Source organism: Sebastes umbrosus, chromosome 22 (genome assembly GCF_015220745.1).
Source record: "Sebastes umbrosus isolate fSebUmb1 chromosome 22, fSebUmb1.pri, whole genome shotgun sequence".
Taxonomy (NCBI): domain Eukaryota; kingdom Metazoa; phylum Chordata; class Actinopteri; order Perciformes; family Sebastidae; genus Sebastes; species Sebastes umbrosus.
The window spans coordinates 17,070,723-17,098,499 of record NC_051290.1 but is presented as its reverse complement, the minus strand read 5'-3'; the positions used below and the strand labels follow the sequence as shown (position 1 = coordinate 17,098,499).

The 27,777-nt window shown below is 39.9% G+C and overlaps 1 long non-coding RNA gene across 2 annotated transcripts in view; it reads left to right on the top strand.

Moving 5' to 3' along the window:
• The window catches only part of LOC119481244, a 102,673-nt gene that overhangs the window by 48,640 nt on the left and 26,256 nt on the right, over positions 1-27,777 (top strand). The gene's annotated exons all lie outside the window — the stretch shown is intronic.

Sequence of the window (27,777 nt, the reverse complement as noted above, 5' to 3'; positions counted from 1 at the left end):
ACTGGCTGGTAGTTACTGTTAACTGGTTTGTTGGCACGACCTCGCAATGTGCGCGTACATGAGCTGGTCGCAGTATTTTTTCAATGTTATCTTGCCTCCAGAATAATATATATTTTTTTAAAAATGCCCGTTTTTACCCTTTAATTTATCCAATACAGAGAGCAGAGCTTAATACTAGGGTCTTTAATAATTTATCCCCGGGGTTTGTTTAAGACGAGGTTTGGATACCCATCCTTAGTTACAAATGGGTATGGGAAAAAATTTAATTTCCAGTGTTATGAAATGGATAGGCAAAAAAAATCAATGGAGAAAATGTGAGAAAGAGAAAGTGCAGGGGAGGAAAATTCAAATAAAGTGAAAAAAGTTCTGGCACATCAATCGTCTCAGCCAGCTGTCGGAGGTGACATTTCATTAGTACACTTTGTCAATAGAGAAATCGTCTGCAGAGAGAGCGGTTGGGTGCGAGTAACAAGGACGGACAGAGACACATAGAGATAGAGGAAGCCTATGAAGATGAGGAAAAGAGCACAGTCCTTTTTCATTAGACCCATCCTGATTCCAGCCACTGGAAATAACAGACACTGTGGCTAAAGGCGTGATGAGAGAGAAGGTGGGTGTCCCCCTTCCATTTTAAGTCTCTATCAATCATCCACCCTTCGCTTTTTACCCCCTGCCGACGTGGCACCGCCGGCACACGTGTCTTTCCGCCTGTTCGGGGTCCAAGAAAGTTGTTGTTCATCCTTTCCTTCACCAGCCAAGTGGCAGATACATTTGAAGGAAAATCACCGGGCATAACGACTCCTGCCATTTCCTATAACGTCCTCATCCATCAATTAAGAGGTTTCCAGTAAGTGGGAGATGGATATGGCAGAATAAGGCCAGGTTTTTTCACGACTATAGCACAGGGGGAGTTAAGGGCCCCACAGTTACCCCTGTGTAGGCCCATAATCACAGCAATGGCTGCGGGCAGTTTGAAGCAAGAAGGGGCACTGTCGATCACAAAACTCATACTCTGCATGCAGCAAAGGCAGCTTGTTTTCACCACTAAATGATTTTGAGTGCAAAGTGGTGGCTTTTTCCTTCAAATGTCAAATGCTGAAATAGTCCAAGTGACATTGAAGCTCCCAAAATCAATCTGTTTTTTTAACCTTGTGAAATTCAGAAAACCTTTCAGTCAACCTGCTTGATATAGTGTGTTGTTGATACATTGATGCATTTCCATTTCTTATTTCTATGGCCGTGAAACAGCGGTTGGGCATTGGTTATGACTATGGATGTGTCAGAAATTAGTCCCTATAGTACACTCATTCGCTGTTCCCTACTGTACATGATAAACACAGGGCAGTTTACACTTTAGTGAGCGGTAAAGGAGGATTTAAGACACTTTTCAATCATCACTTTGTGCCATAGATCAGGTGATAGTGATGCATACAGTGTATTTAATTTACAGATAGATCAAAGGTTACATTGTTAAATTTAGAACAAAAGTAAGATTCATGCTGCGTTATTTGATTTTTTTTTTGGCCACTTGAAGGCTGTACAACAAGTTCTAACCACAACACTGAAATAGTATAAATGTTGATATGGCAAATTTGTTAGCAAACAGTTGCTTGTTTTCACATTCAGCAGCAAGGAACGACATCAGCATTCATTTGGAGTTTTTGTTTTTGGCCGGCCGATGAATGCAAGTCCATCATTCCCTCTCATTTTAGCTCTGTTTTGGTCTCCCCCAACTACTTCTGGCTCTTCAGTGGATGAATGCTCCACTTTGTTCGCTAGCTGGTTGCAATCTTGTTTGTTTGCTGTTGGGTGCTGAGCGGGTAGCGTACCGTCTGTTCATTAGAGGTGTTGCGCTGGAGAAAAAAAACTGCCACAAACAAGGTTTATGAGAGCGGTGAGCTCTCAAATGTGAGGATTTGCTTATTTCCATTGTTTCATCTTGGTGTAAATTGAATATCTCTGGGTTTTGTACTGTTTGTCGGACAAAACAAGCAATTTGAAGATTACCTTGTCAACTTTTCTGAATCAATAAGGAAAATATTGCTTGGTTGCAGTTATTTTTTGTCAATGTGGAACTTGGACATTTAGTCCTTGAAGCATTTATATTCTCCAGGATATTTTAGCTATTTCAATAAATGTGTGTTAAGAAGAGGTGTACAGTATTCACCAGCTGTTTCTGACTAGAAATTTAACCCTCACTCATAAATGGAGACTTAGTCTCATAATATTTGATAATATGCAGTTTATTATAACTGACTGTAATACTCTTCCACACATTTATAACCATCCAGATATGTAAATAGCAGCGTCAACCTGCCAGATACCACTTCCAAGTGTTCCAACCCTTCACAGCCCACTTAGCCGATATTCCCCCAGCACTTCAGCAACAACCTTTGCTGTTGCTAGTTCAACAGCGATCCATTGGGCCTCTCGTTGACTTCCCATAAACTGCCTGCACTTAGAAGCTCGCAAGATGCACATCATAGGCAGCAAAAGGGGAGAAGTCGTCAGTTTTCAGTCTTTTCAAGTGCAGAGCGGAATACCTCGAGGCTCTCGCCGTGTGAGACGGCGTTTCCAGATCGAGACGTTCCTCCTTTCATGTTGGTCCAAGATGTTTTTTTCTCTTCTTATTTGCCCATCATACTCCACTGGGTCTGCATCATGCTGGGACACACAACTTAACAGATAGCAGAAATAAATACCAAAAAAAAAAAGCTGTGTCGAAAGCTTTAGTTTAATTGTTTAAGGTTTGGGGCTGCGGGATGGGGGGGCTGGGTGGAGAGTCTGCAGATAATTAGACCTTTTGGGCTAAACAAATAGCACTCCACTGTTTTGGAGCAATTGGTGCAGTCTATTATGTTAATTCACATCACTTGGCAGTAGATAAATAATAATTAAGTGGCGATAATCGGTATGAGTGTGGGAGATTTGTGTTGTCCCATAAGGACCCTCACCTCTTGAGTGTCCATTGGCGAAAGCCTCTTAGTCACATGCTTGTTACTCCTTTCTAGACATTTACCAGTTTCTTTACTGTTGAGAGTGAAAAAAAAAACAAATGCAAGCAACAACAGGTAAATATAGCATTTCAAGTTGCCAACGTGTTTCTCATTAAATTAATACAGCGAACACTCTCGTGTTGTTCTCCCGCAATTAATTTGACAGTTGACGGAGGAAGAGGAGAGAGTGGCTTCGATTATTAAAATAGAAACTTCTTAGATTGTTGAAGTCACAACAAATAATGTAATGGCAACGTTAAATAAGAAAACAGCTGTCGGGCCTTTTTTTATGGCACCGCTTCAGCACATTTATAGTAAAGCTATAAATCGCTTTTCAACTGAAGAGAAAAGGCAGCTGAAGGTGAGTTGCTCTTTTCATATCGTTAATGAAAGTTGTCAGGAAAAAGGGCTCTGTTTCAGAAGTATAATATATTGTGTTTTTTTGCAATGCTAATAAGCTACCGAAATGTGAGCTGAGTAAAATCTACTTTAGCGTCGTCTACTAACACATGAAGTTCATCACTGCTCAGCCTGTCAATTAGGGTTCACCATTAAACCGTTGACTGTGCAGCCTTGATGACTGAGTAATCTCTCCAAATCCTCAGATGTTGTCTGCTCTCTCTCACACAGAAGGGAAATCAGAAGACTAGAGAAGACTGGGCAATGTGGGGTTTTTCCGCTGCCAATATGGCGCTTTGTTTTAGGGGTCTGGCATGGGCAGAATTCTTAATTGAATTCATGATAAATTAGTTTCTTTCACAACATTTTAGTGAGTTGTTGCTATAGAATAAGTTAGAACCCTCTTTGTTTTGTTATAACATCAGCCACCTTAGGCCAGCTGTCCACATGTTTTTTTCTCTTAACAATGCAGAACGATGTGCTGACAGATCCCATTTTCAAACTTGAACAGTGGAGAAAAAAAAGCAGCTTGTGTTGTGTGATTATTATGGCACTAAGCCCATAATGAGATGACAACGACCGTCTAAAATAGCGCTGAGGGGAAATGTTGTACGTGTGTTTGAGAAGTGTTGTTTTAAGGTGACATTGAAATTGAAGAAACAGTCTGGTTTATTGCAACTTGGGTCTTATTTTGATCATTTTGACCATTTCTATCAGTTTCCAACTGTAATGTAGGCAGTAAGTCCTCACAATTCCTATAGGGTTTACATCACAAGTACAACACAATATAATTTTTGCTGATATCACAAAGTCTACCACGACACAATTTTGATTTGATTCAATTCAGGGTGTGATGCAATGTATTAAAGACTATATCATATGCCCATTTGATAGTCAGTAATCAGTTACATTTATATCAAGTCACAAAGAGCAACTAAAATATGATTTGACAATTTTATTATTGGGCTCCTCAAGTAAATGAAAACAATCTATTATTTAAATGCAAATGATAGAAATAGAACTCCTGTTGTTCACTATAAAGTGCCACATTTCTCACATTTAAGTGGGGATGTTTTTTTATCAGTTACAAATTTCAAAATAAAGGCGTATCTTAAAGATGATGATATGTATCGAACACTGCAAAAGTCACAATGTACTCAAAATGTAGTGTACTTAGTTACAGAGGCTCTCTTGGTTAAAGGCTAAATCAGCCTTCTAACATGCTCACAATGACAATGCTAAATGCTGATGCTAAGCAGCAATAATGTTTACCGCTTTCACCATCTTAATTAAGCGTGTTAGTGTGCTAACATTTTCTAATTAGCACAAAGTACAAAGTACAGCAGAGACTGGTGGGAATGTCATTACTGTCATTTGGCCCCAAGTCAACGTATTGGACAATTTTGATCTGATGATGACACTACACGGAAAATTAAGTCATCACGATTCATCCAAAGGGGGGAAATTAATGTGTGTGCTAAATTCCGTGGCAGTCCATTTAATAGTTGTTGAGATATTTCCCTCAAAACCACAAATGTCAACTTCATGGTGGCACTATAGAGGGAAAGTCAGGAGATCACCAAAGTAGGTAGGATTGGTCCTCTGGGGACCACGGATATATGTATCACATTTCATGACAATCCATCCGATAAGCTGTGAAAATCTCTTGTTGCTAGAGGGGAAAGTATGAAATTAGTATAAAGTATAGCATTGAGGCACAACAGGTGTAGTTGTGTATACAGTTTAGTTTGGTCAACCTAAGGGGGTTGTAAACAACCTGTCCGATCATCTGACAGCATGTGTTTGTTGTCTGTTTCTTTTTAATGATGTTGCCACGTTCCTAGATCTGTGGAATTAACTTGCCCAATGTTGTTGTAGGTAATAGAATCAATGGCCAAACCTACAAAATAATATGCAAATAGCGATAAACTGCAATTATCCTTTAAATGATCCTCAATAGTTTTTAATCAAGCTCTTCCTCGCAGTATACATTCACAGTAGCGTTCTGATAGCTGGTAGCTACATTGTTGTTCTTGTCACAAGAACATCCGAGCAGCTAGTGTCCAACAAGCTACATCTCAATTGCATCAACTGTTTCTGCTCCTTAATTTTGATCCTTGAGAAGGACATGTCATGGTCCATTATGGCGATTTAGCAAACTCTGGATGATGCATGTATGATTACAGCCTGCTCAGTGCCTCAGTGAAGCCGTTTATATCACAACACGACGTGAAGAACATAGATTAACTTTCCCTTTAAAAACTCACTCCATTTATGCCCACAGCCCTCTGCAGAGAACCTCAGTCTCCCTGAATGAATAGGCTTTGTCTTTGAAACAAATGTGCAACAGGATAATGGGGGGAACTGTGAAAAACGTTTCCAGAGTGCACATTGTGTTAAGCCACCATTTAAAGTCCTGTCAATACCTGCAGCTAAGTATCGATCTCCCGAGTCTTCTTGAAGGCCCAAAGCTTTACAGCGTATTGATAGATTATGTAGATTCACTTTGCGGTGTTTGGATGAGCTGTCTGTGCCTTGATATAAGACCATGACAACAATCTCATCTATTTACATGACTGGAGTTGTTATGGATTTCAAAAAGGGGCTTCTGGGCTGCCATATACCAACTGCAAATACATTGTGATTTAGGATAAATGTCTGATAAAGAAGACACTGTATACAGTCCATATGATTATATAGAATTTAATTTACTGTACAGTCATAAACCAAAATATCAGTTTTGGCACTAAAAGCTTTTAAAGTCACTGATTTCTCCGTTCCCTTTAAGTAATGCAGGTGTCGATGCTTCTTTGAGGGAGAAACAGGATTAGGGAGTAAAGTAAATTGCGCTGTCACTTTGTGATGGGTACTGAGGCTGTATTTCCCTGTAACACCACTGCTACACAGACTGACTTAAACACAGATGACAAGGTGTTGCTATGGAGACCTTAGCGAGGAACCTGCAGCAGCCTATCCATGGACAGTTTATGCAAACACAAAGATGAGTGTATCTATGGCACTGTTTTGTAGAAAAACATCAAAGGCAGACAGGTTAAACAGTGTCTCAGCAACATTTCAATTAAAACAAAGCAGTGTCACAGAATCTTGTTGATGAAATATTCAGACAATATTGAAAAGCATTCACAGGTGAACACATACAATTTCACATGATAAATACTGTTAGACTGTGTAGTATCTGAATCGGGGCATGTGAGCCGAGCGGAGCGGTGAGAATTTCCGCTCCTCGCTCATGGAGCTGTTCGCTCCCTCCGCTCCGGGCGGATCCGCTCAATATTGCTCCGCACTCAACTCAGATTTCACCCTGCTCCACTCAAATCGCTCACCGCTCGCTCCAACAAAAGGAAAAAAAAGCTGCGTTGTATTTTAATTAGGCCTGTAGGCTACTGAATGCCTTTTTTTTTTTTTTTTTTTTAGACATTCAAAGTTTCATTCAAAAACCTCAATAGAAACTTCGAATGTCTGTTGTCACATTTTATGACATAACCCTGAAAAAAATAAAACTCCTCGAACAAAGTCCTCAATTTGAATAAAGTGATTCATCGGTTTAAATGAGGCAATGTTTTTTTTTTTTTGTATTCGATGAACTTTCATTTATGAATATGACTCATCAGTGCGTGCCAATTTTTTGACCGTGGTGAAAATGTTTCTTTTGAAAGGCTAAACGGCAACAAATGTGGATTGAAGCAGAATATTTCGTTAGATGAAAACATTGAATTTTGGAAATGACCACATCTATTTTTTTTTAATACATTTTGACTTTTAAACTTTACGACGCTGGAGTTATTGGAAATATTTGGATCGCACAAGTTCTAAACAATCCTACGCAGCCACTACTAGAATATAATTCCACAAATACTATCATACTAATAATATTAGTGTAGCCTAATCTTTTTAATGCAACTGTGCAGAAATACCCGGTTTAAATTGAATGAATAGACTAATGAGCAAATGTTAGAATGATGATAAGTTAAAACACTAAATTAAGATGATGGGCATGGTAAAAATTAACCGCTAGCATTTTGAAAATTGTTAGCATCTTCATTGTGACTATGTTGACATTAGCATTTAGCTCTTGGAGCCCGGCCAAAGTCTTCTATAAAAGGTCCCACACAGGGTTTATCTTTGTCACAAGTATTAATAACCAAATTGAAGGGAAACTTATAAAAAAGCTTGTTTTAAATAAAAATAAAAAAAATAAATATATATATGTATATATATGTATATACATATATATATGTATATACATATATATATATATATGTATATATATACATATGTATATATATACATATATATATATATATATATATATAAAAGAAAAAAATCATCAACTGATGTTTCATCTATTTTCTTAACCCTCAAAATTGTATGTTGGATCCATAAATCCAGTGCTTGTTGGGCTCTTGTTGGACTTGAGGAAGGTGAGCTAATAACATGCTACATTGTGCTCAATATACTAATTCCATTAGTTCCTAAAGGGCAAAAGCTTTGGTCCTACTTTAGTAGGGATCAAGCTGCGAGCGTGTGTAAATGTATTTTGCCTTGTTTCACTGAAGTTGCAAACAAATCTGACTAGTTTTGGTGTTTATCTTTTGAATATGGTCAGCCCAACTGCTGCTAATTGGTTGGGAATGTGCGATAGCTGGAAGTATTGGTGTGTTCATGTCAGTGATGATGTCAGGCAAGGACTTAGAACCCTCACTAGCTTCCAACCGCAAACATGGCCAATTGTGTGCTCCTCATTTAACTACAATAATTATTGATATAAATAATAAGCTTGCATTAGAATTTGAAGCCATTATTTAAGCCATTGTTAAAGAGTCTGCATTCGGCAATAAAAAAAGTGCCTATCAAGGTGGACAGTTGTAGTTTTTGGAGGTTAGACTCATAAATGGAATCGGACTTTGCAGAAATTTGAACAGTGTGTTTGCCCATGTTCATAACCTGCAAAAGTCAATAAACGTGTGGTGCACTTTCTTTTAATAGTTACCATTTTAAAAAATGCTCTAGTGTGTTCACTGCTTCATGTGCACTGCAGCAAGTGGTAGTTTGTGACAGGTAATCATGACCCACATAAAAAACAGAGATTCTGTCTTCATTTCCCTTTGTTGGTAAAATGACCTAAAAATTGAATAATTCTGGGAACTATGCAAATAGGCAAAGCAAATGACCATTATGATTATGCATCATTGAAATTCAGATGAAAAAGATGAAGCCCCTATTTTGTAACATCCATCAATATGGTAATTTTAACATTTACTCCCCCTGTTCTCCATTTCTTGGTTCTGTACTTTCTACTCTGTGAGACTTTAAAGCACTGCAGCTGCTTGAAAGCACACAGCCACGAACCACACACAGACACGCACACGCAACACACATACTGACGCCGTACACACTAATACACACTGCTGCAGCAGAATTATTCTCCTGTTTAGGTGAAGCCGCCTTTTTTCTCCTTACCTACTTATTCTGATATTAACATTCCAAAATATTAATCACTGAATTATCTTTGGCGCGAAGTTTCATTTAATTTGCTCCAGGCGCTCTGGTCTCCAGACAATTCCTGATGCTCAACCAAAGTATGCAAATGGCGGAGGAGGCTTGGTAATAATTAAAGAATAACATTTTTTAAAAAATCAAAACACGGCATATCCATTAACACAGTGTCCCTTTTTAAACATGTTGTCATCTAAAGTGAAGTGAGGAGATTTAGCAGTAATATTATCAAAGACAAACAGATGTGTTTTTTTTTTCATTCTTTGGGACAGGGGGATTTGCTGTAATGGACTTTGTTTCAACAGATTATAATCAGCTTGAAGATTTATGTGTCCACAATTGAGGAGATTGAGCTGAGTGTCGGCTTATTTGAATGATGTTCATTCAGGGGGAAAAATGTGTGTGGCCAAGACAGATGTGTCCGTACTTAGAGGGGTGAATATGTTAACTAAGTGAATGAGAGAATAGTCATATTATGACATGTGCTATGTGATGTTAATACATTGCTGAACTCAGGGTTAGGCATTATGATAATGTATGCTATATGCCGTGTATGTCTTTCTCGAATGTTTCTGGTTGAATGACACCATTGTGGGCAGTGTTGCAAATCATTTAGTAGGACTGCTTCATGGCCGTATTCAATTTACAGATCTTTTGCATCTATGTGCTCAACAACCTTGACTTGTCCTTTTTGTATTTAATTCACTGTAGTAACCAAAAACAGACACTACCTGTTTTTTTGTATCTATCTAGTAAAAAGTGCTTTTTTTCGGGGACTATTTTCATCCACAGATTAATGCACATTTGGTTCACTAATGAGTATTTAAGGTAGTCGCCCAGTTAAAGGTCCAGTGTGTTGGATTTCGAGGGATCTATTAGCAGAAATGGAATATAATATTCATAACTATGTTTTCATTAATGTATAATCACCTGAAACTAAGAATCATTGTGTTTTTGTTAGCTTAGAATGAGCCCTTCATATCTACATGGGAGTGGGTCCTCTTCAGGGAGTCCGCCATGTTGCTCCGCCATGTTTCTACAGTAGCCCAGAATGGACAAACCAAACACTGGCTCTAGAGCGGGCCTTTCATGTTTTTACGTTGCCTGAAGACCATCATAGTTCTCCAACACGCTTGAAAAGGGAGGTTTGCAATCTGCAACCTCACCACTAGATGTCACTAAATCCTGCTTTAAACAGTGTGGCTCATTGATGTACTTTTATAATTTTTAGACACCAGTTGGATGTCTGTGGTAACACTTGTTTGTAGGCTCAAGTCATTGTTGGTTTTTGTCTTTTGATGGGTTTTGATGACAATAAGAAAAACATATATTATTGCCAACCCTGTCCTGGACTTGGTGGCATCTAGCGGTGAGGTTGCAGATTGCAACCAACTGAGTTCCCCTCCGCTAACTCCTTCCTTTCCAACCGCAGAGTGCAAAACCTGGGTAACGCCGTTTGCCTCACTCAGAGGCCATCCTTACCAACGTAAAACTACTTTAAGAGCAATGGAAGTCAGACGGCGGCTGGCGGTACCACGGTTTTGCACTCTGTGGGTCACGTTACCTTAGTTTCACAAGCATGTCGGAGAACTACGGTGGCCTTCAGGTAACGTAAAACATGATAGGCTCTCGCTAGAGACAGTGTTTGGTTTTTCCGTTCTGGTCTACTGTAGAAACATGGCGGATTCCAACAAGAGGAACCGCTCACTATGTAGATATGAAGGGCTCATTTAAGCTAACAATGATTCTTAGTTTCAGGTGATTATGCACTATTGTCCGTCCAAACGTAACGCAAGAGGGGTACCTGTGCGTCGGTCTCTGATGCTGAGGGGCGTTGACCAAACGGCGGTATTTGACGAGTTGGGAGTGAGAATGTGTTGCAAAAACAGAACCCCAGAAAAAAACAGTCTTGATTTACCAACAGGAATAGAAAATTAGGCATTTTGATAATTGGCATACAACCTGATATGATTTACCTTTGAAGCGATGTAAACAGTTTACTGTTTACTTTTTGATACACATTGTTATTTGGTTAACCCCCAGTATGTGTATAAAGACATTCATGTGGTGTGATTGGGGGGTTGTGGAGTCATTTTGAGTCATAGAGAGAGCTTACGTTATGCTTCAAAGAACAAAATCAGTAGTTTCCTGCCATACATCAAAATAAAAGCGATGGTGAGGTGTGAGTGCTGCTGGGAAAATTGTTGCAATGTTCTCCGCATCAACAACACACGGTTAGGTTTCTCCTCTTCAGCCTGACTAAAAATAAAGCTGAATTGCAGTCAGGGAAGGTCAGTATGGATTATGGAGCACTGCGCTCCCCATGGAAAAGAGTTGTTTGTTGTCCGTCCCAATGTCAGATCGAGAATCAGGAGGGAAAGTGCCTCTCTCAGCAGGTCCAGACTTCCTGTCAATGATAATCCGATGGAATGGCTGATCTGGGCCGGATGGACTGAGGCCAACATGGAAGAGACAAGCCGGAGAGTCTGGATGAAGCTTGTATAGTGCTCAGAAACAGTCCAAGCTGATTAAGCAAGTAGGAGAAATCTATTGTTTACACAGATTGTACGCTAGATATGGCTTTTTAAAAATATTTAAAAAATAATGCAGTTAAACGACGGGAACATTCATTCGATTCAGTGTGTATATAGTCCTTTAATTAAGCCTTAAATCTTTAAATAAAGGGATGTTGGGATTTCTCAGTGCTTAGGAGAACAAAGTAGCTTGTGCCCTTTCAGTCAGTTCAGGAAAATAACACTTATTCACTGTGGCACAGGAGCACATCATAGCTCCAGTGTGAAGTCTATACCAACACCTATTGGGCTGTGAATATCACCTGGGAAGGCCCAACCTTAATGTTATTTATACATTCCCTCAACTTGATTCTAGGCCAACCAGAGTTGTAGTAGAGTTGTATTAAGTTGCTTGAATTGGGGAAAAGAGCAAACTACCCACTAGGGGACATGAAATACCATCAATGGGAGTTTGGCAGAAATGGGGGTCACACCTGCGTTTGCTGACGGGACAGCATGTTCCACACTCCTGGCCATCACATCCAGATGGTGAAATCTCATGGAGGCATGAGGTGAGGCCCAATTACTGGAGCCGCAGAGTAAATCTCCCACACCAATATGCTTTTAAACAGTGTCCAAGATCTGCCTGTGTGTTTTGTGGAATGAGCACAAACAACACCTGGCAGCTCAAACCTCTTTGCTTTAAAGAGCATCTGCACCCAGGCAAATAATCTCACTTGTACTGCCAACTAGTGGTGACTGTGCTCTCACCCTTTTATTTAAATAGGAACTATTGTGCTCATTTTCAGGTTCTTACTTGTATTTTGGGTTTTTTACTCAAACATGTTTACATGCTTTAATTTACGCTTTATTTTTCTTATACCGGCTGTGCTGCAGCACCTCTTTTCACCCTCTGTCTGAAACAAAAGCCCAGTCTGCTCTGATTGGTCAGCTGGCCTGCACTGTTGTGATTGGTCAAACCAAACTCTTCGGACTCCGCTCCAGCTCCGCTCTAACTAGCTTTGTTTGAGGGCGTGCCAAACTAGCCGCTTGGCAGGTATTATGCAAATGTGTTACTTGGTGACATCACCATGTTACGGAAGAAAAGATGGGACTTAAAGCGAGGCATTTCAGGCAGTTTGGGAGCAGCGTTCCTGTGGTGGAGAGTAACTCCCTTTGGTGTGGACTTTGGGCTTTGTAACTTTGCAGACCTTTCACATGCACAGAAACCATATAACACACTAAATGAAAATTATATTTGTATATGTCTTGTTTTGACTGACTCAAACATGTTCAATTTACAATGAGATAAAACACAGAAAAATCAGCGAATCTTCACATTTGAGAAGCTGAAACCACTGAATATTTGCCATTTTTCCTTGGTTAAAGGTTCTCTGTACGATATCCAGAGCATTAATGTTGCAGGAAACAACTATTTGCTATGTAAAGACATAGAGGAGTAATGTCTACCTGAGCAGAGAATGAAGTCACTCACCCTCTGTGTGTGTCGTAATCCGAGCTTCTCCATTGTTTGTTGACATAGCTGGTCTGGCCGTGCATGCCTTTTAGTGCATGTTCGTGCATGTGAGCATGTCCCATGTCGCGGCCCCCGCTCTACACTGCTCTTATACGGCGGTTACAGCTGATAACGCCGTCCCGGCCAACATCGTCCTTGCGGAAGCGTAGCATCTACCCTCCCCGGCCCCCAGGTTAACACTATTAGCTCTGTCATCGCTGTTGCCGTCGTTTGCACTGTTAGCGCTGTTAGCACAGTTAGCTGCAAGCCGTTGCCATGTTGAGAGCCCTGCGGAGGCAATAGAAATGCAATCTTGCATTTAGAACCTTTAAAAAAAACTGAAATAACTTGATTTTTTTCTGCCAACTAATCGATTAGACTTATAGTGTCAGCTCTAAAGCAATGCTTTATCTACAAGATCAGTGCTAAAAACGCTTTGTAATGGTATAAAACATTGTTTTTCTATGGAACGCAAAGATGCAGAACTTAGCAGTGCTACCTTGGGTATTGTGTGTGCCTCTCAGATTTTAAGTCTCAACGCTGAGCCAAAAATTTTATCAATTTCAGCTTTGGTTAATTCACAACCACTGAGATGACACAGTTGTCTGCCACGTAACCAGAAAGCAATCCGTGATGGACGTATATGAAGAAAGTTTATCCCACACAAACTATCTTCTCTGCTCCCCTGGTTGCTGTGAGCATGGCTCATACTGCTGATCATGTGTGGAGGGCCTTAGTCCTGAGCTAGAATGGCAAAGTGGCTGATGACAGAGCTCATTGTCAAAAAGCTGTGGTTCAGGTAGATGTCGCACCTGTTGTGGAAAGAGCTCTCAACCCACAATGGGATTAATTGTGCTTTTCAGTTACCCTCCTTCAGGAAACTTGGTTTATACAGTATTCACAGGCTTTCCACGAAATGAGGCACAGAATATCCACCGTGTTGATGCTGAGAATGGAGGCTCGTGTAATTGTGCTGAATCTAAGCAGAACAAGTGAGTCATTGAATAAATTATGTGCTGAACACCCATCGCTCAACCAAATGAACACACACATACACTTTTCAAACTCACCTCATTTTGAAGATCATTGCTCATCCTCGTCTTCATCACTTATGTCGAATTACTTGACTTCTCAGCATGACGAAGCATTAATGCCCAGTGTTACCGGCAGTGACGCTAAAGGTGACGCCGCGCATTTGTGTTCACCTCTGTGTGATTTGGCCACTTAACTTAAGCAGCTGCAGCCTATTGTCTCGCGGGGGAATGAGAGACGGTGTGATTGCGTCCTTGACTAATGCTAATGCGTGATTGATTGATGCTTTAAGTAGAAATCAATAAGTGTGCCTGTTCAGAATGTTGTGTCTTTACTTTTTATGTTCTGTGTAATAGTTTGCAGCATAGCCGCTTGTATCGGTGATGTTTGTGGGGAAAATTGTTAAAGAGGTTTACTGTAGTCATAATACCACTATAGAGCAGAAAATGGTTGGTTACCTGTCCAAGGACAATTTTCCACTTTGTGTATGTGCTCCATCTTCCTTGCATTTCATAAACAGCTTCAGCATGATTCATGCTAGTTTACTAGTGTGTTCCATCAGTTGTCAGATGAGACATGAGCTGTGCCTAAATTTGTTCATTTTCTCAACTCCCAATCCTCTTAGATTCTTTCATGCCGTAAATGAAATTGTCATAGAATTTTTAATCAACGTACCATTTTAATTAGTGTTTCTGCCTTGTATTTGCTTTAAATAACTGCTCAGTTTTTACAATACTGTCAAGTTTTAAGTGAATCAGAGGTAAATTTAATCTCTGAATGTGTAAATGCTTCATAGAATAGTAAATGAAGCTCAGTTGAGGCAATGAATGAATAAAGTGTGATTAGTCTAAACTTAAGGATTCAGCCCAATATCCCTAGGTGTTTATGTTTCTATTCAACTTGATTTCACAGGAAGGCTAATGAATAGCCAGCATTACAAGGACATTCCGCGTGTCATGAAGACACATTTTAGCCTTGTCATGTGTCATTTGTATGCCACTTTTCACGTGTCATTTGTACACCATGCAACAAAACGGTAGCGTACACAGTTAGTCGCAGTTAGCACTCAGATTTAGCCAACAAAAGCACTCACTTGGATTTAGGCAACAAAACCATTTAGTTAGGTTTTGGAAAAATGTCATGGTTGGGCTTAAAATAAGTGCTTAAATAAAGTACAATATGTACGGAAACAACGTAACATAAGTACAGAAAACATGTCACAATTGTCACTAAAAAACACGTCACAAATGTAATTTACAAAACAAAACACCGATCTCAAACACTGGTCCTTTGTTTGTTGGACCAATCCACTGTCTCACCATAAGCACTCTTTCTCACTTTTTATTCTACGTCACTAGTCCTGAGCGTAGCATATTTACGCGGATGCATTTACACTGCAGTCAAAACTGACTACATGGCAAATGACACACCAAAAGCAAGAATTGTGTTCTTATTGCATGCTTTTGCCTTGCGCATTATTGTGTCATACGTCTTCCGTGCGACTGGGCTGCCATATTGAATGATTCAATACCTCACTATGCATGTACAATACCAATGTTCAGCCGGTGCAGGAAGTAGTGTATCCTTTTATGTAGCCTGTAGCACGACTTTCATGCCAGAGACCAGAGTTGGCGTCCAGTCGCAGACCTGCAATCAACCTTAACTAAGTGTTGTGTTTGCCTAACCTTAACTTTAACCATACCAGTTGCCAGTCCCTGCAGTAGATGTAACAAAATGTTGTCACTGAAGCTAATTCTGGGTTTTGCAGAATACTGTAAGATTAGTGTTCTTGTCTGGTGATAGGGTTGAAACCATTAGTTGATTAATTGGTTGATTAAACAAAAGAAAAATAACCGTTGTTGTCATTTATCAAGTGGAAATGGCAAATATTTGCCCTTTTCAGCTTTGTAATAAGAATATTTGCGTGATTTCTCTTTTTTTATATATTGCAAGCTGAGTACTTGCAGATGTTTTGACTGGGTTGTTCAGACAACCAGCAATGCTCAGACATCACTTTGGGTAAACTTTACCAAATAGAGTTAGAAAAAGAGCAATCACTACAGTTCAACATCAAAACAAATAAAATGATTGATAGAACCATGATGTCCTATGGTTTTATTTGTGTTATGACATCCTCTGTTTTTTTACTACAATATACACAGCAACAGTTCAAACAAAAACCTCAGAAATCTGTCCTGTTGACTATCATGTGGGTTTGGCGCCCTCATAGCGCTGTTCTGTAACATCAGTGGCTTACATGATGGCAAAGAGGCCCGGCGTTATGACAGCTAGCCTAACTCCACAGGACAGCCTTTATGATATTACCCTTCACCTGTGATGACTATTGAAATTACACTGACCCATGATGACCAATGCTTTATGTCTGTTGTAATTATGTGTTCACATTTCCTCAGGTGGCAGCTTTAATTGTAGACCAAGAAAAAAAACTGTGAAAGGACAAAAGTTGAATCATTTCCGGAAAGCAGGCCATTAATTATGATGTGCTGTAATTGCAGATCTTTGGGGCAGGCCAATTATCAGATTGAAGTGAAGGCTGGCAGCCCCGCTCCCTTGTGTTTTGGAAATAACCAACACTACTAACTGCTAGATTGCCACTGCTGTGATTCAGTCAGATCACATCAGATCATATTTACCATAAATAGAGCCAGGGTCATGAGGAGGTATGAGGTTGGAAATGAACGCATGGCGTGTCAGGACATTTCAGGGAATTATGTGATGATCATTTCAATAGTTCATTTCTATTTGTCTCTTTTAATAATCATTGAAATGATTATTGAACAGGGTTGATGATGCATCCATCTCTAGCCAGAAATGTGAAAACATTTTGGAGTTGGAACTTTCTGGTACTGGAAGGTTTCAAATATAGTTTCAAATCAAAGAGGACAAAGCTATACTTCTTCTGTGTTTTAGATGTTATGCAGACCTTTTCATTTTGAAATTATTTAGCACTATCTTGAACAAAGGTCTTTGGAATGACGTCACAGACAGACAGATTGCAGTTATGCAAAAGAATATCTGCTATTATATCTAGGTGACATTATCTTGCCAGCAAACATTACTATAGTTGTGGATGAACTGTTGCCCTAAGTAGCTTAGCTAGCTTAGTAGCTAAGTAACATGACTTTATACTTTAATATTTAGAAGTTTGATATTTTGATGGTGAAAATAACAGAAAGAAGGAAACATGAAAAACGTTTTCATAATGCTGGTGTCGAGCTCAAATGATTATTTTGATCAAAATTATGAAGATAGCATGCCGGTATATTTATCCTGAACAAATTTAATTTAATTTTTGTCATATGCATATTCAGTCTGTTCACACTAAATGGTGTATGAATGACACGGTAATTGCAAGTCATTTCATGTGCAATAAGAACTCCGTTCTTGTTTTTGGCGTGTCAATTGTACGCCATGTCACCTGTATTGACTGCAACGTAAACGCATCCGCGTAAATATGCAACGCTCAGAGCTAGTGACATAGAATAAACATTGAGAAACACTGCTTATGGTGGACGGGTCCAACAAACACAGGACTTTCAACCAGGAAACTGTTGTCTGTGTCCCAAAGTGTTGTTGAGTTAATTTAGTGACGTTTGTGGCGTGTTTTCCGAACTTCCGTTGCGTTGTTTCCGTACGTATTTTTATTTTTTACTTTATTTTAAGCCCAACCATGTTTCCTAAACCTAAGTGATTTTGATGCCTAAGCCTAGATGTGGCTGTTACCATAGTTTATTTGCGTATAAATGACAGGCAAAATGTCCGTTGTAATGTCGTGCTATTTATATACCTTCCCATGAGATCAGGTTGGCATATTGATGATGCTACAGGCATAACGACAATACAAACCCCATATATTTACATTTATATAATTTCATACACAAAACCTGTTTTTTCACATTTAGAAAGTAGGTGGATGTTTGTGCTTAACTGTTGTTAAATGAAAGCTTGTTGCAGGTTGAGTATGTGCCCAGTTCAGATTTTTCTGTTTTGCCCCTCTGAGTACGATTTCATTTGCTTTTTACAAAGCAAAAAAATCTATCTCTGGAAAACATAGAGACCTTGGAATAAATCTTAGTTTATTTCATACTCTTCAGACCTTGAACTGTTTCTTTTCTGTTCTCCCCCCACACTTCCCAATTACAATTCCTGCGTGTATCTCATCTGTTTTCATTTAGCTATGCATAAGCCTTTTCAACTCCCATGTGACCTGACTCTTGGTCTCGCTCACGCCATCCATAATGGGAATCAATTGTCCTGAGTCACTAAACAATTATTCTCACCTATTTAAAAATTCTCATGTGTTCAAGTAAAAAAGGGCACCCTTTGGTTGGCTGATTAATTTGCCATTTGTCTTGGATTTCCTATCGAATGCATTAGTTAACGCACACGATCCCTTATGGGGGTCGTCGCCATCAAACGCCGCCACAGGCTCTCCTGTCCTTTACCGTTCCTGGTGGACACACATCAGTGACAGGGTGATGAGAGGGAGGCATGACTGCCCTTTCCTCTACATCTTTGTGACCTTTTTAAAATTTGGAAATAGTGCTTTGGGCTTTCAGTTGCCAAATATGGGCCCGTGGTGCTGAGAAATGAGCTGGTCTCAGAAAATTATACAGCGCTTAAAAGAAAGGCCTTGGTACCGCTTTTGGCCAAGGAAATGATGAAACTGCTGGGAAAACAAACCACACTATGAAAGACACAAAACCCCCTTTTAAAGCCAAACTAAAATGTGTGTTCTCCTTCTATTCTCTTTTTTGTGCAAAGGAAATGCACTGTAAACTGTAATGATACTACATTGTGCACATTTTTACATTGTTCAAATGAGGACAAAACCCTTTTTGGACATATGTGGAAACAGTGTTCAAGCCTCAGGCCTTTGGATGAGCGTTTCCCATGGCAGCAGTTGACATTTGAGAGCGAGCCTATGTTGCTAGGAGACGCGCCATCAACTTCCTTGGCACGCTACTGACTGAAGAAAGTCATAGCCTTGCCTACAAACATTGATACAAGCTTTGTCATTTTTCAAAAAGCCCACATAGCGTTAGTGAAGTACCATTGTCTTTCACTGTCTGTCCCTTTACGATATTTGGGAGGCCCCATCATGCTGTTAAGTTTGTATTCCACTTAGTACATGTAAGCTAGCAAGCAAGGCTAACTAGCTTCCACTCTGGCTGTATATAAGACGTGGACGTAGTAACCGTGACGTCAACCATTGGCTTGTGGACTGCTGTTTTGAAGCCTTGAGTTTGGCCTTTTGTCTGTCGCCATCTTGTTTTTTTGCAACAAGAAGTGACACGAGAGGGTGGAACTAAGTACAACCGAACGCTGAAAAGACATTTCAGGCAACAACGTCGGGTAGCGACCTGTCAATCACAAGGTAGCCACGCCCTAAAGCATACCCTGCTTTATGGTCTATTTGACTCTAAATGGGACCATCATTTACTAAATGAAAATCATGCTGTATTGAAGAAGACATGAAACTAGCGATTGAGACCATAAACTCATGTTTACAATATTTACTGAGGTAATAAATCAAATGAGAAGTAGGCTCATTTTCTCATAGACTTCTATACAATCAGACTTCTTTTTGCAACCAGAGGAGTCGCCCCCTGCTGGCTATTAGAAAGAATGCAAGTTTAAGGCACCTCCGCATTAGCTTCACTTTTCAGATCCGGAGGTTGCAGCCTGCTTCCACTCAGAACTAGTCAGCTTGGCTTGCTAATCATAGCACTGATTCCCGTTAGACGTAACTCTTCGTTCATGTTATTTAAAACCTGCCGAGTCATCAGGAGCTCCTGTGCAGGACAGAGTTGTTTCCATCAAGCATTATCAAAGGAGGGGGTCTAGCTAGTGTTAGCTTTCTTATCTTTTATGGGCCCAATTGTGCTGATAGCAACTGACCAGACTGTCAAAACTCAAATCAGCAGGTAGACCTGCTCTCAGTACGCTACCCCGTGATCCGAATGAGTAACGATATAAGTCAAAACAGTTAGTTTAAGCCCGTCATGTTGGTCAGTGTCTAATATTTGATTTGACCCTGTGCACTGTGGCTGTAAACACACCATCACTAGCTAATCTCAATGCTGATGTTCAATTTCCGTGATGGAAAGCATGCTTTCCCTGGCGGCTCACTTAAATACACTTGCCCTTTCAGCCCCACTTACCTAATAGCTGTCGGCACATTGATCAACCCCCAAGCTGTCTGTCACCTTCCGTGTGCCCACCCCGAGCACTGATGAGCGCGGACAGACAGCGTATCTCGCGCGGCGTTCCTCGCAAGGTACCGGGACCCGTGACCTTTTACAAGTTTGGACCACAATTTACCGAAGATTAGCCAAGTCCGACATGTAAATTATCCAGAGAAAGGGCAGTAGAATCAATTTCTCTTTAGTTTAGATGTTACTGTATCTTCTGGGAGGAGAGGCAGCGAGACAGAACAGAAAACAATTATGAAGATTTAAAAGCAAAACGAGGAGGGAAATGAGCAAAACCAAGAGAGAGACATGACCTTTTTTAGTTTGAAAAATAAAGTGTTTGTGTCTTTTAAGAACCGTGGACTTACGAGTAATCATTATACACAATTGTTCAGAGCCAGGAAGGAAATGTGTGTGCTTGGTTTTCTATAAGTTTGAAAGTTTTTATTATCTTCGCTACAATGCATTTTCTCCTATTTAAGTTAGTTGAATATGCAGCTATGAGCACAGACATGCTTTCATGTCTACATATGCTCTCCTCCTGCATCACGCCAACTCCCAGTTTTCTCCTCCTTGCTCTTTAAATCTTCCGGTTAGGTCTGGATATCAAGCATTGATATGCTCTCGCCGATGGCACTATACTTTTTAAACCAATTAGGTGGCCTCTACCTCTCAGGACATCACCATTGACAAGTAGCCAATGTAATTTCCATAACAGAGCGATTGGCACCCTCAAGGCCAGTCCCACAACATTAGGGAAGGCGCTGCCATGCATCTTAGCATTGTTCTCCTTTTCCTCGTTGGGAAAGTCAAATCATCAACAAACCAAAGACTTAAATGTCTCAAAAGATTCGAGTCAGCAAAGTTTTGAGTGTTAATTGCCGGCCCGTAATAATGTTGTAACTCATGACCGGCTTGATGCTCATTACTCTACCAGTGGTGTTTCTCAAGGACAATTACCAGTTCCCCTTCCTCTCCCAGCGTCTGAGAACACCGTGACCCCATATTACAGCGACGCAGTGAATCAGCTTTATTGGATTACCTCCCAGCCTTGACCCCGCCTGTCTGAGGGGGAGGAGACCATCTCAATGTGGGAACTCATCTCCCACTAAACTGCTTCAACCTGCTTCCATGCTCCAGTAATGTATGAGATCCTGCGGACTCTCCGGGGGTTGTTTATGTTGACCTCTGATCAAGCTAAGTTGAGATAATGGACGTAAAAAAAAACTCCAAATGAGAGGACGTGGAAGAATTATGATACAGCGGACACATATTTAATCATTAGAGAGGATTAGCCATAGATACTAGTCACTATTTACAGGGCATTTTTAGCTACTATAATATGGATGTATTGATGATTTAAGCTTGTATGCATGTCCTGAAGCATTGAGGCATTTTTTGTCTTTTTAATTGAGATGAAAATGTTGTGCTATTAAGATAAATCTTAGGTCATGAAATGATTAACAGAATACGAAAGAGAAAAAAAAAAAACTTTTTTTTCTCACCAGAAAATGTATTATTTTCCTTTTCCTGAGCCTGTAAAATTATTCACATAAAACAATCATAAAAATAAACACAATTCTGTGCAGTAGGCAGCATGTGATGGAGGGTTGCACGTAGATATTGCTGTGTTTTAAACCCTCAAATTCATTTGCTTTTGATGTGTTGCGTTCCTGCGCACGTGATGGCTACCTAAATGACCCGTACTGTATTCCTTTGGAGCATTGACCATGCCTATTCTTAGAAATTAAATTAAAGGCATGTGTGGGTCAAAAAACAAAGCTTTTGGTATTCGTATCCTGTCTGAAGCCAGATATCAATGTTGATTTATTTGTCACGTAACGTCCGTACTTAAGAACGCCACTCATGCAGTTATTTTAACCAAAACGTTGACTTATTTGTCACGTAACGTCCGTACTTAAGAACGCCACTTCCATAGTCATTTTAATCCAAATGTTGACTTATTTGTCAACTAACTTCCGTACTTAAGTAACGCCACTCCAGTAGTTATTTTAACCCAAACTATGATCTTTTCCTAAACCTAACCAAGCTGTTTCCTGTGAAAACGGAAGTTTATTTTGAAAAGACTAGAGCAGAAATTCACGTGTTGCTGGACATTCGTAGGAAAACGCATGAAAAATGAGGAATAACTTTTCATAAGATAGCATACAAACCGTTGTATGAGGATATGTTGACTAAAGTCGTCCCTTTTGTCATGAAATTGTCATGAAATGTCATGATACAAACTTGCCTCTCTTCATGGTCACCGCTGCCCTTTAGAAAGCCTGCAACGCGTTGCATTCACAGGCCCAGGCCACCACATGAATAGATGGCGAGAGATGCTATCACAAACATTTCAACCTTTTTGAAGTATCAAAAGCCTGCCTAAACATGTCTGAACATGCGGCTGAATTACTTAAGCCTGCCAGGACCCCTCTGATGTCCTTGATGGGATGTGATATCCATGTAATCAGTCCCGAATGGATGCCTCATGCTCAGGACGCTCCTTGCATTGTAATTTCTATAGATATATAATCAGGGTGACACAGACAGCGGGACAATGGGGGAGATGAATGTGCAGCATATGGAATTTTACATGCTTTGTCCCTTTTTAAACATCTGCTTTGTGATAAAAGCGTGTCTTATCAGTGGTGGTTGCAGCGATAACGGGGTACTATGTTAAATCAGTCTATTGGTAAAACACTAAAGGGACTTTTAAAGGCAGCTTTTCTGTGACTGATGTGAAAGATGCATGATTTAAAAGGGCAGAGGAGGTATATTATTTTGACTTAGAGCAATCCATCAGCCAGCGGTGTGAAAAAAAGAGCAAAAGAAAGCAGAAAAAAAAGACCTCCTATTAAATAATAAATTGAGATTAGTTTAATCAGAAATGTCAAAGCGTCCTTGTTCACTATGTACGTCATGTTCCAGTTTAAAAGCACAAAAGTCCTTGGCACGCGAACATTTAGACAACCACATCAAAACAAACATTTCGTAGCCACATAGTCACTGAAAAAGAGCCTCTTTTTAACACTGGTCAGGACATGTCGCTCTGCAACTGACACAAAACCTAAAAAAACCTCAATTGAAAATCATTTCAAAACAGCGGGAGGCTGGTGTAACAGACTTCTAAGGCAGCAGCAGCAGCGGCAAGAGCTGCTGCATCCACAGTCTCCGGCTCTTCAATTGAGGCTCTCTAGTCACGTAAGGTGCGTGGGCGAGTGAAGGCTCTGGTTTCTATGTCTTTGCCGGCCTGTCGGTTTCATCAGCGGGTGCACCGCTCTGTTACTCGACATCCTCCTCCAGAGAAGACACCTGCTGTTTTCATCTTGGAATCTCATGTCGGTCTGTGATCAATCACTCCCTGTCAAGAGAAAGCAATATTGATCCATAGCTGTAGTGTTTGGCTGTTCTGAGTGTGTTGGTTGCACCGCAGCCCTACAGTACTTGAGTTGTTCATCGTTTGCATGTAGTTTTTCCTGTTTCAGTAACGGCAAAAATATCAAGATTGTCGTGCTTAGGGAGCAAAAGCACCTTTCAGTGTTGCTACCTTTTTAACAAACCAGCGCCACTTTTCCCTGTAACTCTTTTTAAGTGTAAAGATAGACAAATGTGTGATTTCAGGTAGCGCGGAGATTCAGATGTGCCACCAAAAAGAAAAAGAGAGTAAGGGCGGCCCTTAAAGTGGGCGACTTCTCTAGCTAATGGTGCTGTCAGTGGCTAATCACACTGTCAGCTACCATTACCGTTAAGGCGTCCATCTTGTCTCTGTATGCCTCTTTAGCCTGAACTTTAAAACGCTTGAATTCTTAGATGGACACAATTACACAAACCTTAGAGCCCCGGCCTTTTTTTTTTTTTTTTTTCAAATCTCCCTTGAGAAAACTTTACTATATAAGAATGCATCTTTTGCAGGTTATCTCTCTTTTGATTTGCAGTTATTTTGGTATTGTCTGTTTTTTTTTTTTCTTTGCATTGCTCTGCAGGCACTCTCTATGTCATTTAAGTTATAGGTTTTAAATGATACTACTATAAGCCCCTGCGGGGACATTAGTTCCCTGCATTTGACCCTTCCTCACTATGTAGGAGCAGCGTGCAGCCACAGGGCAGCGCCAAGGGAGCAACTCCAGTTCTGAGGCCGGCGTCTTGGGTCAAGGGCAAAGGCCTTAACATTCATCTCCTTAGGGTGGAAAGAAAACCCCCACAGACACGTGGAAGGACACATGACCCCCATGCAGGAAGGCCCGAGCAGACCTCACTGAGGTTTGAAACCCAGGCATTTCTTGCTGTGACAGTGCACACCAACGAGCCACCGTGCTGCCTGTCGTATAGGCTACACATATAAATGAGGAGAAGGACGATGTAGTAACAGTCTCCTGTGGGCGGTTATGGTGTCATCACAGTTGACAATCAGCGTTTTCATCAGAGATCTGTGTGTACATGTGTGTGTGAACGAAAGTGAGAAATGAAGTGTGAGAGACAACATGGATGTAACGATTTTTTTTCCCATTACTGACTTAACTGTCCATTATCCTTTTTGATTGATTGATGAATTGTTAAGTCTATAAAATGTAAAAAAATAGATAAAATCATCACAGTTTCCTAGAGCTCTAGGCGATGTCTTCAAATCGCTTGATTCGTCTGACTAACAGTCCAAAACCCAAAGATGTTCAATTTGTAATTATATAAACTGAGAAAAGAAGCAAATTGACAAAGGGGCCTTGACATTTGAGAAGGTGGAAATAACAAATTATTATTTTCTGACACAGTTAGCGACGTGGCTAGTGATAGTGATGTTGTTCAACCCTTTTGGTCCAGCCTGAAATACCTCAGCAACTACGGGATGAAATGCAATGCAGGTCAAACATCAGTTTGTTTCAATACTTTGCATTATGACCAATAACCTGCAAAATGAATGTCCTCAGCTGTAGTCTGTTTAGTGTTAATTAGCAGATGTTAGCATGCCAACACTGAACTAAGATGGTGGACATGGTAAACATCTTATCTGCTAAACATCAGCCTGTTGGCATTGTCACTGTGCAGGCTCATACACCTATACACATATACAAAAGTAATGCACTGTAATTCGTATATATCTCACAAATTAATTTTGTGTTTAATCCACGTAATTGTGAACCAGGAAGTATAAAGAGCGACGCACGCAGGGAGGAGGTTGGTGTGGCTGGGTGGGTAAAAAAACACTAGACTTAAGCCCAAAAAGTCGCTGTCCATATCCGGTGTGAAACCAGAATTCAACTTTGATTTATTTGTCACGTAACTTAAAGGTGCTATTGATAACATTCAGCCACTAGATGTCGCATTCGCCCTCCCCCGTTCCATTGCATTCACTTCACAACAAGTCGTTGCCAGGCACCTACCGTCAAGCTCAGACATTTAGTTGTTTCTTTTCCACACTAACTGACGACACAGAGATACCACGTGATACCAATGTTGTTTTACCATTGGCTCACAAGCCTTGTTAGAAGCGGGAATCAAACGTCAGGTATCTTCCACAGAGATAAACAAAACATTAATTTTGGACCCGCCAAAATTTAAAAAATAATAATAATAAATTGCATTTAAAAAATTTAAATGATTAATTAATCATAATATTTTTTTTCAGGAAAAGCAATACTTTTATTCGTCAACTTTCTAAAAGCTCTGTAGTTGTATTATTTTTTCAATAATAATATTATCAATAACGCCTTTAAATAACACCACTTCCGTAGTTATTTCATCCCAAACCACGATCTTTACCTAAACCTAACTAAGTAGTTTTGTTCCCGAAACCTAATCAAGTTGTTTCCTGTGAAGGAAGAAGTTTATTTTCAACAGACTGCATTTAACTAGCGGAAATTGACATGTGTTGGACTTTGTAGTAAAAGGCATGATAAATGAGGAATAACTTTTTGTAAGATATCATACATATGAGGATATATTGTGAGCAAGTTAGCATGCTGACATTTAGCTCCTCACAGAGCTGCTAACTGTAGACTTGTAGTCTTGTTGCTTAGTAAAAGTCTTCATTAATTATCAGAATTGTTGAATAATTTTCCGTCACTAAACTAATTGATTATTGATTAATAATTAAACACCTGTGTGTTTCTGTGCATCTGTGAAGGATGTTTGTGTGTGATGTTTATAATGTTATATATAAGTGCACTGTGCAGTGTACACACCAAACAGTAACCTGCACACAATGGATTTTGAAAAAAAAAATTTCACATTGTCATCACTTCTTTTATTGCAGCTGACATAATACTTTAATATAATATTCCAACTTGTCAGTACTAACTGGCTACCTTTCCCTTAAGGATACTGCAAACATTTTCCCGAGGCTCTAATGTTTTTTTAACAGTGATTGATGCATGGCTGTTAGAAACTGTATTGAATCCTCAATTAGTTAAATCAGATCAACCAAGCCCACTTTTTTGAGGGGACTGTGTGTCAGATTATTCTGCCCCTCGTACGCTACATCAAAGCAGCTCGTAAATAGATTCTTCCCCCGAATCCATGCAAATCAAACACAGCGGTTGTTGTTTGTCAACGTGCCGACGTTTGTGTGCTCTTATTAATCTCTGTAATTTCAACAGACATAAGTGGGGATGCTATCGTTTTTGTGTCACGGGGCTGAACGCTGGAACATTGGCTTATTGGTTATGGTTGAATAATTCATTTGAACCACAGGATTGCTGCTTGGCTATGTGGTCCATGTCAATGACTGTCTGGGGGCTGACGGGCCGAGTGCTGGGAACGGTACAATGATGGGCGAGGGAAAATGATCCATGCTCTCTCCGCTAGCTTGTCTTCATCAGCAGAAATGCTACACTTGTTTTTTTTCACCAGCACGATGGATCTTGGCCTTGATCCAGCATAGCTTTTTTTTATACACAACCATAAAATATTTCCAACATGCTCAGATATCCGCTGATGAATTGATCTCTACCGCTGCGGCAACATAGTAGTATGTCATGATGATGTGTGTTTTGGTGGAATTGATCATCTCAAACTGCTAAGGCGAAGGCAATTTATGCCAGCCTCTTGACAGTAGCATGCATCCAAAGGTCTTCTTTGCACAGGAAAAGTTCCTGACAAGGTGAAACTGTCATTGTCTTTGAGATGAAACTTCGATTATGCTGGTTTCTTTTCATACATTCTCACTTTTGACAGCCGATATGCTAATAAGGAGTCTTGGAATTGTCTTTTTTGTCACGGTAACTTTTATTTGTTACTTCATCATAAAAATATTTAGTACCACCCTCTAATAAGGCACCTTGGATAAAATGTTTTAAAGTAATTTATGTTTTTTTAATGGTTAAAAAATGGCTTTGTAGGTCAGTTAAAAGCAGACTAATATTTGAGTTATAAGGAAAAATCTCTCTCTGGCTGGTGAGTTATCAGTAGTTATGTGGTCATGACTTTCTCACATTTTAATGGGCCATCAAATCTGTATTTATGAATGTTACTAAGTCACTAATAACAACAGCAATTAGGTCAGCAGTACAGGTTGTTAATAAATGGACTTTGGTCCAGGCTCTCCATGCTGTTGCACATTTTTAGAAGGTAAGTAGTCAAACAGGCCATTGAGG